This window comes from Nelumbo lutea, chromosome 7, assembly GCF_056320005.1.
Source record: "Nelumbo lutea isolate HS-2025 chromosome 7, American lotus-T2T, whole genome shotgun sequence".
Classification (NCBI taxonomy): Eukaryota; Viridiplantae; Streptophyta; class Magnoliopsida; order Proteales; family Nelumbonaceae; genus Nelumbo; species Nelumbo lutea.
The window spans coordinates 16,093,674-16,109,025 of NC_142690.1; the positions used below are offsets into that span (position 1 = coordinate 16,093,674).

The following is a 15,352-nucleotide window of genomic DNA, read 5'->3' on the forward strand; positions in this document are numbered from 1 at the left end:
GTCCCAAGAGAAAAAACCCATTGCCTTCTTTAGTGAAAAATTATGTGAAGCCAGGAGAAAGTGGTCTACTTATGACAAGGAGTTTTATGCTGTGATAAGAGCCTTGAAAACATGGGAACACTATTTAATTGCAAAAGAATTTGTTCTCTATACTGACCACCAGGCCCTAAAATATCTTAGTGGGCAAAAGCAATTAAGAAGTGATTTACATGCCAGATGGTCTGCTTTCCTAGACAAGTTCCCATATAAAATTGTGTATAAGACAGGACAACAAAATAAAGTGGCTGATGCACTTAGTAGGCGTGTAGCTCTCATCAAGACCCTCAGCGTTGAGATTGTGGGTTTTGAGTGCCTAAAAGACTTATATGCCCAAGATGAAGACCTCCAACAGGTATGGGAGAAATGTGTGAATAAGCAGTCAGCAGAAGAATTCTTTATTTATGACGAGTTCCTTATGAAAGGGGAACAGCTGTGTATCCCTTGCACCTCCCTCCGCGAAAAGATCATCGGGGATTTGCATGGGGGTGGACTTGCAGGACACTTGGGAATGGACAAAACAATAGAAGCTGTTAAGGGGCAATATTACTGGCCAAAATTGAGAAGGGACGTGTCTACCATCGTAAGCAGGTGCTATGTTTGTCAGACAACTAAGGGACAAACCCAGAACACAGGTCTCTACATGCCCCTACCCGTTCCTACTGCTATATGGGAAGACTTGTCCATGGATTTTGTGCTAGGCTTGCCAAAGACCCAGAGGAACATGGACTCCGTCTTCGTGGTGGTTGATAGGTTCTCAAAAATGGCTCACTTCCTCCCATGCAAGAAAACAGCAGATGCATCCGCAACAGCCAAATTATTTTTCAGAGAGATTGTTCGCTTACATGGGGTACCCAAGACCATTACTTCAGATCGTGACACACGGTTCCTCAGTCACTTTTGGATGACCCTGTGGAGGTTGTTTGATTCCTCACTTAATTTCAGCAGTACAATCCATCCGCAGATAGATGGACAAACAGAAGTGGTAAATTGAACCTTAGGGAATTTAATTCGCAGCATATGCCGGGAATGGCCGAAACAGTGGGACTTCGCCATAGCCCAGGCTGAGTTCGCCTATAACAATGCAGTGCATAGTTCTACAGGCAGATCCCCATTCTCCATCGTGTACATGAAGGTCCCTAACCATGCGCTGGATCTAGTGAAACTACCCAAGGTACCCAGCGCCAGTATCTCAGCAGAGCAGATGGTAGAACAAATCCAGTCCGTCCAAAACGCCTTGAAGCAGAAGCTAGAGCAATCCAACGCCAAGTACAAGATGGCCGCAGATAAACACCGCCGACCTCAAGTGTTTGATGTAGGTGATGAGGTTATGGTCTTCTTAAGGAAGGAAAGAATTCCCATAGGTACCTACAACAAGTTGAAGCCTCGGAAGTACGGTCCATACAAGATCGTGAAGAAGATTAATGATAATGCCTATATAGTGGACCTACCAGATCATATGGGTATATCCAAGACCTTCAACGTTGCTGACCTTCACCGGTACCTGCCAGAGATAACACTTGCCTATCCTCGTCACGACTCGGGGTCGAGTTCTCTCCAAGTGGGGGAGAATGATGGAGGCCCATCCCAAGGCCCATCTCACCCCTAGGGGCGGCAGCTCCTAGGATAAGGACAAGAGTCCAAGATAAGTCAAGAAATCAAGAATTCAAGACTCATCCAGAATTCAAAGAATCCAAGACTCATCAAGAATTCAAGAATTCTAGATAATCCAAGATTCATGCATGGATAAGATCAAGGGAGATCGGACGGGGGAGATCAAGCCTAGCAGAGTTCGATCCTATCTACAAGTTTGAGATGTTTAGATCAAATCTAATTCCTTTTCCTAGTTCTTTTATAATTTCTCAATGTATTATAAATACTGCCATTTCCCAGAATTATTAATCAATTCATACTTCAAATTTTCAGAATTTCTTCAATTTCTCTTCTTCCTATTTTCGCCAACTTTTTCTCTCTCCTAGAGAAATCGGTGTTTTTCGCTAGGTGCTAGCGGACGCCTGGTGCTTGCATAGCCAGCTCCGGTTCTCATTGCTTCCACGCTGCGTCAACTCAGTGATGCAATTATTCAAGACATTTAAAAAATCATCTGCTCCATTGCTTTCTTCAGACTTAAACCTTCGATTGAAATTCTCCACTAAATTTCTTTCAATATTTTCTTGATTATAGAGCCATTCCCCTTTATCATTCTTAATCTTAACTATTCGGTTTTTGTTCTTTCTAATGATCGCCCCATAGTGTGGAAGAATCTATTGTTTTTTTCCCTAGTTTAATCCAGTCGATCTTAGCACATTGCGCCCAGATGATCCCACCCTTCACGTTCCAGGATTTTATTCAATTGCTTTTGAAGGGCGTTTTCCAAATTAATGAGGCTAGTGTTGTTCAAATCTTCACTAATATCCTTCTAGACGTTCTTTAACCTTTCAAGAAGGATTTTTTTCTTTTTAAATAAATCACCGATTTTTTTCTTGGTCCACTCTCTTATGTCCTTAACAAGATTATTTCTTTTTTTTTTTTAATGAATTGGGTAGCTTGGGAGCCATTAACTTCGATGCTCCAACCCTTATAGATAATATCAATGATACTAGGATAATCGCACCACATTGATTCAAATCTGAAAGGCCTTGGCCCCCTATGACTTTGAACATCCGTTTGAAGCAAGAGAGGGGAATGGTCCGAAACCATAAATGGGAGGTTGGAGAGAATAGCATTTGGGAATTGGACCCTCCAAGCCTCCTTACCAAAAACCCAATCAATTCTTTCCATAATATTTTTATTTTTCCACATAAACTGCAAACCTTTCATCTCAATCACCACTAGGTTACATTCATTGATAAAGTTGTTAAAAATTCACATTTGGCTAGGTCGAGAGTCCCTCCCCCCTCTTTTATCTTCCACTAACAAATAATTGTTGAAATCCCCTAGAAGACACCATGGACCATTGATGTTGTCAGCAATGTCTCTAATCCAGTTCCAAATGGTCGTTTGTTGATCTGTTTTATTTGGAGGGACATAAACAAAGGTGCACCACCAACTTTTGTTCGAATCATTTTCATTTATAATAAAATGGGTAAGTCTATCATTAGAGCATACAATTTGAAGAGAGACTTGACTAGGATCCCATAAGATCCAAAGACCCCCTGAAAAGCCTATTGGATCAATCAAAACAAAATCCTCATAATGAAATTTTCTAACAATTTTGTTTGCATGAGAAGCATTAACTCTTGTTTCCATGAAGGACCAAACTGCAAGCGTATGAGTAGTGATAAGATTTAAAATTTGGCATTGTAGCCTAGGTCTACCAGCGCCTCTTACATTCCAACAAAGTAAATTCATTTGAAAAAAGTAGAGTTTGAAGTTTGAAGGACCCGTATTGTCCTTTTCTTCAACTGGAGTTTTCTTCAAGGATTTCGTTTGTCTCTTCCACTTTTTGAATTTCTGTCACCAGTTGGTCATTTTGATCACCCCATTCTTCATCCATAAGGTCATCCTCATCAACGTTTAAGCCTTGGCTATTCTCATTTTCTAAAGTGTCTTCATCATCATTGGCTAAACTACTGCCCCCAATAATCCCATAATTCCGGCTTATAGGAGCAGTGCTCACGGTGGCTTTGAGATTCCCTCTTGGAATCCACCTCTTGCTTAGTCGAGATTTACCTTGAGGTTCAACCAAAGCCACACCGGAATTGAAAGATTTGGGTTTTATAGGTCCATTAAAACGCCCAAATCTTTGCTTTTTATTTAAGGTCCAGTTATTCTGACTTTTCGAAATAGAAAGAGGCTTGACTCTATTATAACCAATATTGAATCTATTCAGCTTCATGTACTGATTCGGCCTTCTAGTCGGAACCATATTCCTTCGCCGGTTAAAATGGTCCATCCCTCATCCTGGTTGGAAGAGACAACACTTGGACAAGCAAATGCCTTGTGGCCTCTCCATCCACATCCACAGTCAATGCACAAATCGAAAATATTATCATAAAAGACTCTTGAGTATTTTTTTTCTCCCTCTCCCATCAATCCCATGAAAGGAATTTCCAATACAAATGGTTTGTTAAGATTTACCCGTACACAAACAACCCTAGGGAACATAGTTGGTGACAACTTCAGAGTATCTTTGTCAAGTTTGAATACCTGACCTACATCACGGAGAATCATCTCTATTCCAGAACTCCAGGCGCAAACCCGGAAGTTTAACCCAGAGATCAGGTGTATCGAGTTTTGCTTTAAGTGGGTTAAATCCAGGTTTCCAAGGAATAGCCACAAGGTATTTCCCATTAATCATTCATGGACAATTATCAATGGCATTATCAAAATCCTCTCGAGTAGAGAATGTGATGAGATAGAAGCCATCACCTATAGTTTGAATTTTTGTAGTGCCGGTAACATTCCACATTTTTGCCTTTTCCAGAAATACCTTGAAAGGTTCAAAGGTTCAGGCTCACCAAGGATTTTGGCATAAAGACATAGCGACCATCTTTCATCCAACTTCTTATCCTTTCTTAAATCATCCAGGTTGATGACCCGGAAATGGAATCGTTGTTGTAAATATATAATGGTTTATTTAGAGTTTATATTTAAAGTTCGTAATCCTTTCCTACATGCTCTGTTTCTAATTTTAGAAAAAGACAACCCAGACCCATTTTCTTCTCTCTTTGTCCACAGCCAGAATCTCTCTCTCTCTCTCTCTCTCACCGTCCTTGATTATCCCCATCCCCTTACACCAAATCTATGCACGAAAACTATACACTCCACTCTAATTAGGAAAATAAAAGGAAAGTTGCAGAAAATTATTGCCTATAAAGAAGAAAAAACAAAGAAAAACCAAGAGGAAAAGAGAAGGAAAGACATAAAACAGAGTTTGTTAACAACAGAATCAAAGAAAAAAACAGAAAAAACCAGGAAGCCTAGATGTCCTTTTTTTTCTTGGGAACTTCTCAATGGGGACAAACATCAATGCTGAAACACAAACTAAAACAGAAACTGAAACTCAGAGTTGAGAATGAGGGTTATAGTTGTAGATGATTTCTTTTCCTTTTGAGAGAGATATCTGTTAGCATTCTGTTGGTTTTGGTTATTAATGTACTGCATGCCATTGGTTAAGAAGAACTATAATCCTCAAACGCCAAATAAATTTGCCGAAAAGAACAGCCCCAGAAAAAGGGCAATCTCAGAAAAATGTCACATAGATTCAACCGACTCATTGCACAAAAGATAAGTCTCTTCAACCCTTATGCCTCTAGAGATCAGAACATCTCTATTTTCCTCAAAATTCCTACATACTCCCCAAGTGGGCCGGCACCGCCCATCACGACTTGGGTTGTTCCTTTCATGGCCTGGTCACGTCTCTGTATATAAAATCTACAAGTCCACATCTTTCTTCCAGAATACGACCAGACCCCCACTCAAGCCATTTTAGACTACACCCCAACAGTTTAGCTTCTCAGTTCTCACAACGTGCAAACTTTCTTATATTTCACCATGGAATTTTTAGTTTCCATCAGGAATAAAATATGTACTTTTAAGATTTTTTGGGTCTCTTCAAATTTTAAAAGACTGAATTGTCAAGGGGGACAAGTCCCTGACAATCCCAACTCAAAATCTGGTTACTATGCTTCCACGTACTAGAAGCATTTTTAAAACTTTTCCAATAGTAACAGACTAACAGTTGATCCATCAAAATTGTTCTATTTAGTTGATTTATCTTTATTTATATTATAACTTTATTTCTGCAACTTCTTAATTAACGTGGACAAAAAATGAGGTCTATTTTATGTAGATTTTCTGTGGGCGCTCTTGGAAATAGGTATGCAAATTAAGTTTTTCCCAACATGTTTGTTGTACAAACCCATTAGCCTAGCTCATACAGAGAGAGAGAGAGAGAGAGAGAGAGAGAGAGAGAGAGAGGCATATTGGATTGGCACTAGTATTTGAGTAGTGCTTGATGAGTGCTTTTCTAGTTGCTTCAATTCCTTTGATACAAGCTAAGTGAGTGTCTAAACCCTTATCATCAAACTTCCTCTGGTAGTCATAATGAGTAGCCTTTCAGTCCCTACAGACATCATCTTTAACCCCCTGGACATCAATACCTTCACACAAGAATCTCAAATGGTGCTGAATTTCATTTCTGATTATTACAAAAATGTGGAGAAACTCCCCGTCCAAAGCCATGTTGAACCAGGTTATCTATGGAAGAACTCTCCTAACACCCCTCCCAACTCTCCTGAGCCCTTAGGAACCATTCTCGATGACATCCGTAGTCGCATCATACCAGGCCTTACCCATTGGCAGAGCCCCAACTTCTTTGCTTTCTTCCAAGCCAATGCCAGCACAGCCCGATTTCTAGGAGAGATGCTATGTACTGGCTTTAATGTCGTTGGGTTCAATTGGATAACTTCGCCAGCAGCAACAGAGCTAGAAAGGGCTGTCATGGATTGGATGGGTAAGTTGCTGAATCCCCCCACTCCTTTTCTATTCTCTGATAATGGTGGTGGTGTATTGCATGGCAGCACATGTGAGTTGATACTGTGCACATTAGCAGCAGCAAGAGATGCGTTATTGAAAGAGGTGGGAGGAGATAAAATAACTAAATTCGTAGTCTATGGCTCCGACCAAACACATTTCAATATTCAAAAGGTCTCCAAGCTGGTTGGGATCCCACCATCCAACTTCAGAGCATTGGCAACAACAGCCCCTACAGGCTTTGGCCTGTGTGCCCATGATGTCCGCAAGGCAATGAAAGAAGATGTAGCATCTGGGTTGATCCCTTTGTTTCTTTGTGCTACTGTGGGAACCACAGGCTGTCTGGTTCCATGTTGATGCAGCCTATGCAGGAAGTGCTTGTATATGCCCAGAATACAGGCATTACTTGGATGGGGTCGAGCATGCTGACTCCATTAGCATGAATCCACACAAGTGGTTTCTCACCAACATGGATTGCTGTTGCTTATGGGTAAAGAGCCCCAGATCATTAATAGACTCTTTGTCTAGTGATCCAGAAATCTTAAGAAACGAGGCTACTGAATCAATGGGTGTGGTGGACTATAAGGATTGGCAGATTGCACATAGTAGGTGATTCAGAGCAATAAATCTATGTCTGGTGATCCGAAGGTATGGTGTGGCTAACTTGATGAACCACATACGAAGTGACATAAGCCTGGCTAAACGCTTTGAAGCACTTGTCAAGACAGACAGCAGGTTTGAGATTGTGGTGCCCAGGAGGTTCGCATTGGTGTGCTTTCGGCTCAGGCCGCCAAGAAAAGGAGAAGATGGTGATGGGGATGATGATGGTTCAAAGCTGAACCGCAAGTTGCTTGGGGCTATCAATTCGAGTGGACGTGCTTACATGAGCCATTCAGTTGTGGGTGGTACTTATACCATACGCTGTGCAATTGGAACGACTTTAACATCACAACAACAATGTAGAAGCAGCTTGGAAGCTGATTCAGGAAAAAGCTGATTTCTTGTTGGTGTGATGGCAGTCTACTTATCCCATATATACTAGACTACTGAAAGTATATCTAAAGGAAAAATAGTAGTGCTGATTTAATTCAATAACAAGGTACGTTTGGAGATTTAATTAATGTCACCTTTGTTTCTAATTCTAGGTAGGACTTCTTTTCAGGAACAAATTAAGAGTGAAGTGTTCTTAATTAAGAGTGAAATTCTGTAAACGTTTTTTGAGAAATAAACAAATTAGTTTAATTAGTTGAAATAAACCATTGACATGTATTAAAACAAAAGTGGTATAAAGTACATGTAAACACGTAAAAGAGAGACCAAGCAAGATCTCTCTCTCTGCTTTCTGCTACAACATACTGGCATGTAGGTCCAATGTGTGCAGAACATTGGCTTATCCACTCATGATTGGCCTGCTCACATAGCCACGGTTTGGTTCACACACTTGTATATATTTGCATGCAGCAGTCAGCAGATACCAGTTGTGAGAAGATAAAAGATCCACAAAGGCCAACCCTCTGTGCTCATTATGTACTATGCTATCTCTTGTCCTGAAACCATATCCAAATAGTACTGGACCTTCACACAAATTGCTTGATAATGCATCTCCCTTACAACCAGCTGTTATTCAAGTTGGCCTGTCATGGATGACTGGCTGCTGCAGTTATTATGTTGGTCTCAGTGTTTATGGCTGGTGTGGAATATTATCATTATTTATTTTAACACCCATTTATCTTATCATGATTATCACTATACCTCTTTCTTTCGAAACAACAATTTTGCATGTGCAACTCTGCAATTTTAAAGCATCCATCATCACTAGAAACGGCCGTGGGATTTTTCTTTAGGCTCAATAAAAGAGTACAGATGCAAATATGTAGAGTACAAATACATACAAAATATAAGGTTTTGCACTCTACATATATATTTTCTTTTGTACTCCTTTCAAATTGAGCCTTACTTCCAATGGAATGGACTAAATCGTGATGGTGGCTGTTGCTGCCAAGGATGGGCCGAGGGCAACAAGGTAAATCAGCTTCCTTAGTCGAGGGCTGACATGTCCGACTTGAGGATAAGAGAGTAAGTCAGAGGCCCCGGGTGTTATCCCAAGGGCGGAGACTCTAACGGTCAAGTTAGTCAAGTACGCAAGAGGGGTCAGATGAGACCGGAGGAGAGTAATCAGACGAGGTCACTCGAGAGCAAGAGAACTAGAGAGCAATGAGGAGCAAGATTGTCTTACCTAGATAGGGGGACCCTTATTTATACTTGACCACACCTTAGGAGCAGTTGATGGTGGTTGGTGATGAGCGGCTAGGATTGAATCCAGTCGATGCTGCATGGCGCCATCTTAGGCCTTGCCACATGCGCCTATATCATTTGCCCCCCACACTCGAGGTCATGATGGGCGAAGTCCGATGAGAACTAAGAAGAGTCCTCGGCTTCGGCCGAAGAGAGTGACATGGTGTCACTAGGAGTCGTTGGATGGCGCATCAGGTGAAGGCTTTGGCTCGTCGGCTGCTGAGAACTCTTCTTGGTCGTCTAGTGGCAGCACCGCTTCCAAACAAAAAATAAGCACTATTAGAATTTGATCATACAATACCCGAATTTGAATCCGAATAGAAATTTTGATATCCGAATTCGGTTCGAAATCCAAGGGATATTGTAAATTAATATCCGAATTCGAATCTGAGTAAATATTCGAATATTCAATTCGATTAATTAATTATTTTAGATAATTAATAAATATAAAAATAAATATTTTATTGATATAAAGTATATAAATATACAAATTATTTATATAGCTTAATTATTATATATGAACTATATAAAAAATTTTATATATTATATGTAAGAATTAAATAATCGGTCAAATTCAGATGTTTATTGAATTAAATCAGGTCATATCCAAATTCGAATCTGACTAACAATCTGGTATGAATAATGATGTAACCGTTTTCGGCCATGTACCAATGTTTCGTGATGTAAAATTTTTTGGCAAAGTACCTTGTTATTCGACCCAGTGGTGGCGTGCCTTACTGACGAGCTACTTGGTGGCGAACTCCCTGGGGGAGAACTGCTTGGTAACTAAATGCTTGGTGGTGAACTGCCTTGGTGGCGAACTGCCTGGGGGCGAACTGCCTTGGTGGCGAACTCCCTAGTGGCGAACTGCCAGGGGGCGAACTGCCTTGGTGGCGAACTGCCTGGGGGCGAACTGCCTGGGGGCAAACTGCCTTGGTGGCGAACTGCCTGGGGGCGAACTACCTGGTGGCGAACTCCCTGGGGGCGAACTGCCTGGGGGCGAACTGCCTTGGTGGCGAACTGCCTGGGGGCGAACTGCTTGGGGGTGAACTGCCTTGGGGCGAACTGCCTTGGTGGCAAACTGCCTGGGGGCGAACTGCCTGGGGGCGAACTGCCTGGTGGCGAACTGCCTGGGGGCGAACTGCCTGGTGGCGAACTCCCTGGTGGCGAACTGCCTGGGGGCAAACTGCCTTGATGGTGAACTGGCAGGGATGAACTGCCTTGGTGGCGAACTGCCTGGGGGCGAACTGCGTGGGGGCGAACTGCCTTGGTGGTGAACTGCATGGGGGCGAACTGCCTTGGTGGCGAACTGCCTGGGGGCGAACCGCCTGGGGGCGAACTGCCTGGTGGCAAACTCCCTGGTGGCGAACTGCTTGGGGGACGAACTGCCTGGGGGCAAACTGCCTGGCGAACTCCCTACTTGACGATTGATGCCTTAGAGAATGTTGGAGCTCCCTGGTGCGGCGCAATCCAACTGCCCTCAGCATGAGGTGGTCTTCTTTCCTTTGTAGGCTGCGGGAGATGAGGGACCTACGAGAACTTCATCTTTTCCTCCTCTTTGTAGGTGGCGGGAGCTGAGAGACCTACGAGAACTCCATCTTTTCCTCCTCTTTGTAAGTGGCGGGAGCTAAGGGACCTCTGAGAATTCCATCTTTTCCTCCTCCTTGTAGGTGGCGAGAGTTGAGGGACCTCCGAGAACTCCATCTCTTCCTCCTCCTTGTAGGTGGGGGGAGCTGAGGGACTTCCGAGAACTGCATCTTTTCCTCCTCTTCATAGGCGGCGGGAGCTGAAGGACCTACGAGAACTGAATCAGAGGTCCCGGGGGTACTTTCCCGGTGGCGGCTCTCCGATGCTTAAGTTAGCACTCTTATTGTAGAGAGCTTTGAAGATAATATGAGAGAGCTAGAGAGCAGGGTTACTTCCCTTTCTTTTCTATCCCCTACCCCTTTGGGGGGTGAGGTCTTTATATACCGGAGTCTTCGCGGGTTAGGTGGGTGAAGAGCCTCCAAACGGTAAGACTCGTTGCATCCTGTCAGAACCGGGGTACGGTGGTGAACTCCTCGAGGTCGTCAGGCTGGCGCTTGTGTTAGGCGGCCAGGTCGGCGCCTGGGCCGGGTTGTCAGAGGGGTGCCTACATCAGTCGGCGGGTCAGTGTTTAGGCCAGGTCGTCAGGTCGGCGCCTGTGTCAGTTAGTGAGACAGTGTCTAGATCAGGTCGTCAAGCTAGCGCCTGTGCCAGTCAGCGGGTCAGTGTCTAGATTAGGTCGTCAAACTGGCGCCTTGGCCGGATCATGCGCTAGGCTGGTCTAGGTCGGCCAGGTCGCGTAGGCCATGCACAGTTCACGCAGGCTGCGCGCAGTTCGCACAGGCCACGCGCTAGGCCGCGCGCAGTTCGCGCAGGCCGCAAGCGTGCCGCGCAGTTCACGCAGGCGCGCATCAGGCCACGCCAGGCCGGCCAGATAGGTGCCCGGGTGGGTCACCAACTTCGTAAGTTTGTTGGCTGGGTGTTTTCCTAGTTGTCACGAGGTGCCACGTGTCACAATTTTACTGGAGGGCCAAATCTGCCCTCATCAATAGCCCCCCACTCCCGAGCTGATAGTAACTCAGCGAAGGGAGTAGATTTCTTTTGGCCCGTAAGTCGATGAGCTAGTAAGTGCTGATCCAATTACTAGTATGGCCCATAGGCTTTGGGAGCGACTCGTAGTCTATTCTTTTTTGACTTTGCCCGTGCCGGAGAGGCGACCGGGTCTTGAGCAGTAATGTGACCCGTAGGCTTTTGGGAGCGACTCGTAGTCTACTCTCTTTTTTTGACTTTTGCCCGTGCCGGAGAGGCGACCGGGTCTTAAGCAGTAATGTGGCCCGTAGGCTTTTGGGAACGACTCGTAGTCTACTCTTTTTTTACTTTTGCCCGTGCCGGAGAGGCGACCGGGTCTTAAGTAGTAATGTGGCCCGTAGGCTTGGCCTGCATTAGCTTCGTAATGCCGATCACCTACTCCTACAAGAAGCTACTAGGGGCTCGACCTTCGGGGGCAACACCACTAACCTTAGGTTGCTAGCTCACACGGGAGCCTTGGAAGGCTCGACTAGTAAGGGCGCCTATGTAGTCAGTTGGCCGCCAATTCCCGCGGAAGCCACGAAGAGCTCATCTTTGTAGGGGGGACGGAGAGGACTGATGTGGCATTATCTGAATTGAAAGTAAGGTTGGTAGAGATACTTAGTCCGTTAGCTCCCTGCATAGTCTTTGAATTCATAAAAAATGTAAATTATAAAGCGATAGCTTCAATTTCTAAAAAGTGAGGACTTGGTTTTGGCAAGATGAGAACTTAGCTTTGGTAGGATGAGAACTTATTTTTTTGTAGCGGGTTCCCACAGACGACGCCAATTGATGTAACCATTTTCGGCCACGTACCAATGTTTTGTGATGTAAAATTTTTTGGCAAAGTACCTCGTTATTCGACCCAGTGGTGGCGTGCCTTAGTGACGTGCTACTTGGTGGCGAACTCCCTGGGGGAGAACTGCTTGGTAACTAACTGCTTGGTGGTGAACTGCCTTGGTGGTGAACTACCTTGGTGGCGAACTGCCTGGTGGCGAACTACCTTGGTGGCGAACTGCCTGGTGGCGAACTCCCTGGTGGTGAACAGCCTGGGGGCGAATTGCCTTGGTGGCGAACTGCCTGGGGGCGAACTGCCTGGGGGAGAACTGCCTTGGTGGCGAACTGCCTGGTGGCGAACTCCCTGTGGCGAACTGCCTGGGGGCGAACTGCCTTGGTGGCGAACTGCCTGGGGGTGAACTGCCTTGGGGCGAACTGCCTTGGTGGCAAACTGCCTGGGGGCGAATTGCTTGGGGGCGAACTGCCTGGGGCGAACTGCCTGGGGGTGAACTGCCTTGGTGGCGACCTGCCTGGGGGTGAACTGCCTTGGGGCGAACTGCCTTGGTGGCGAACTGCCTGGGGGTGAACTGCCTTGGGGCGAACTGCCTTGGGGCGAACTGCCTTGGTGGCGAACTGCCTGGGGGTGAACTGCCTTGGGGCGAACTGCCTTGGTGGCGAACTGCCTGGGGCGAACTGCCTGGGGGCGAACCGCCTGGGGGCGAACTGCCTGGTGGCTAACTCCCTGGTGGCGAACTGCTTGGGGACGAACTGCCTGGGGGCGAACTGCCTGGCGAACTCCCTACTAGGCGGTCGATGCCTTAGAGAATGTTGGAGCTCCCTGGTGCGGCGCAATCAGACTGCCCTCAGCATGAGGTGGTCTTCTTTCCTTTGTAGGCTGCGGGAGCTGAGAGACCTGCGAGAACTCCATCTTTTCCTCCTCTTTGTAGGTGGCGGGAGCTAAGGGACCTCCGAGAACTCCATCTCTTCCTCCTCCTTGTAGGTGGGGGGAGCTGAGGGACTTCCGAGAACTGCATCTTTTCCTCCTCCTTGTAGGTGGCGGGAGTTGAGGGACCTCCGAGAACTCCATCTCTTCCTCCTCCTTGTAGGTGGAGGGAGCTGAGGGACTTCCGAGAACTGCATCTTTTCCTCCTCTTCGTAGGCGGCGGGAGCTGAAGGACCTGCGAGAACTGAATCAGCGGTCCCGGGGGTACTTTCCCGATGGGGGCTCTCCGATGCTTAAGTTAGCACTCTTATTGTAGAGAGCTTTGAAGATAATATGAGAGAGCTAGAGAGCAGGGTTACTTCCCTTTCTTTTCCATCCCCTTCCCCTTTGGAGGGTGAGGTCTTTATATACCGGAGTCTTCGCGGGTTAGGTGGGTGAAGAGACTCCAAACGGTAAGACTCGTCGCATCCTATCAGAACCGGGGTACGGTGGTGAACTCCTCGAGGTCGTCAGGCTGGCGCTTGTGTCAGGCGGCCAGGTCGGCGCCTGGGCCGGGTTGTTAGAGGGGTGCTTGCATCAGTCGGTGGGTCAGTGTTTAGGCCAAGTCGTCAGGTCGGCGTCTGTGTCAATCGGTGGGACAGTGTCTAGATCAGGTCATCAAGCTAGCGCCTGTGTCAGTCGGCGGGTCAGTGTCTAGATCAGGTCGTCAAGCTGGCGCCTTGGCCGGATCATGCGCTAGGCTGGTCCAGGTCGGCCAGGTCGCGCAGGCCGTGCGCAGTTCGCGCAGGCGCGCGTCAGGCCGCGCCAAGCCGGCCAGACAGGTGCCCGGGTGGGTCACCAACTTCGTAAGTTTGTTGGTTGGGTGTTTTCCTAGTTGTCACGAGGTACCACGTGTCACAATTTTACTGGAAGGCCAAATCTGCCCTCATCAAATAATATATCCGAATTCGACCGATTGAATATTCAAATTATCTGAATTGAATTCTATTATGTCAAATATTAAATTCGAAGTCGGATTTTCAAATACTGTTGACACTCGATGCTGTGTTCCCAATACCGATGTCAAACACCTACAAAAATAGCATTCACATTGTGGAACACCACTAAGATGTCATTTTCTTGATTGATAAGTGATATTCATGGGGCTACAATTAGCCCAGGTGGAACCTTTTTCCTTTTTTGCCGATTTAATATTATTGAGAAGGAAACTTTTTAGTCATGATCTTTCTACCCAAAGATTTAGACCTGTGAACTCAACCTGACCTAACCGAAAAATAAGTAGGTTAGGGTCCCTACCTAGTGGCTCAAAGTAGAAGATGGCCTGATCCGGTCATGGGTCACTTATTTCCAAACCAACGCTTTCAAACCAGTGTTGATCTAGATGGTTGAACAGTTTAAACAATTTGAACCGAATGGTTAAATCTGTATTTTTGAACAAAACTATTGATTTGGTCAAAAACCAGTTGACCCACGTAGTTAAACCATTGACCGAGCTTGAACCTCACCAAACTTAAATATACCTTACAAGAGGGCCCCACATAACACAAATAGGCCTTCCCTTAATGAAATGTTTAGGAAGGTTTTGGTCCATTAATTTTTTCATAATTCTAGTTTTACCCCTCAATACTATTCATCTTCTCCAGAATATACAATCCAAACTCTAATCAACTAGGGATTTTCTCTCCTCATTTCTTCAATGAGAACCCAAATGGCACCTGTTTTCTTCATGTTGCCCAAAATAACATCAGACTAACTAGTATCTCATCAGTCATAGACCATTTTTAACTGGCATCTAATAAAAAAGTAGTGAGCTTCATCAATACGGCAATCTTGAATTAGGCCACCTGACATTATCGTCCAATAGACAGCGTTCTTGTACATAACCTAACAGAGATTCTTCCTCCAAGATCATGCACTGTTGTACATAACCTCCAACCATGAAAGTTCATAAAACAACATTACCTTTGCTTATCAAAAAACAAAACAACATTACGTTCATGGTACCAAAAATTTTATGGGCATCTCTAATCATTTGTTTTATACACGCACAAAAATCATATATATGCCATTGCGAGAGGAAGTATCCCTCTTGGGAATTAGGTCGAACAGATAACGTTCTTCTAATGATAGAGAAGATACTATGTAAAGCAGATACTTGCTGTAGTTTTGATGTAGGTCATAAAAGTTAAATTCAAATACTATATATGATATATGACTAACGCTTAATTGCAT

The 15,352-nt window shown here is 45.1% G+C and overlaps 1 pseudogene; it reads left to right on the forward strand.

Moving 5' to 3' along the window:
• Window positions 1-6,084: 6,084 nt before the first annotated feature.
• LOC148845314 (phenylacetaldehyde synthase-like) lies at window positions 6,085-7,526 on the forward strand (annotated as a pseudogene).
• Window positions 7,527-15,352: the final 7,826 nt, after the last annotated feature.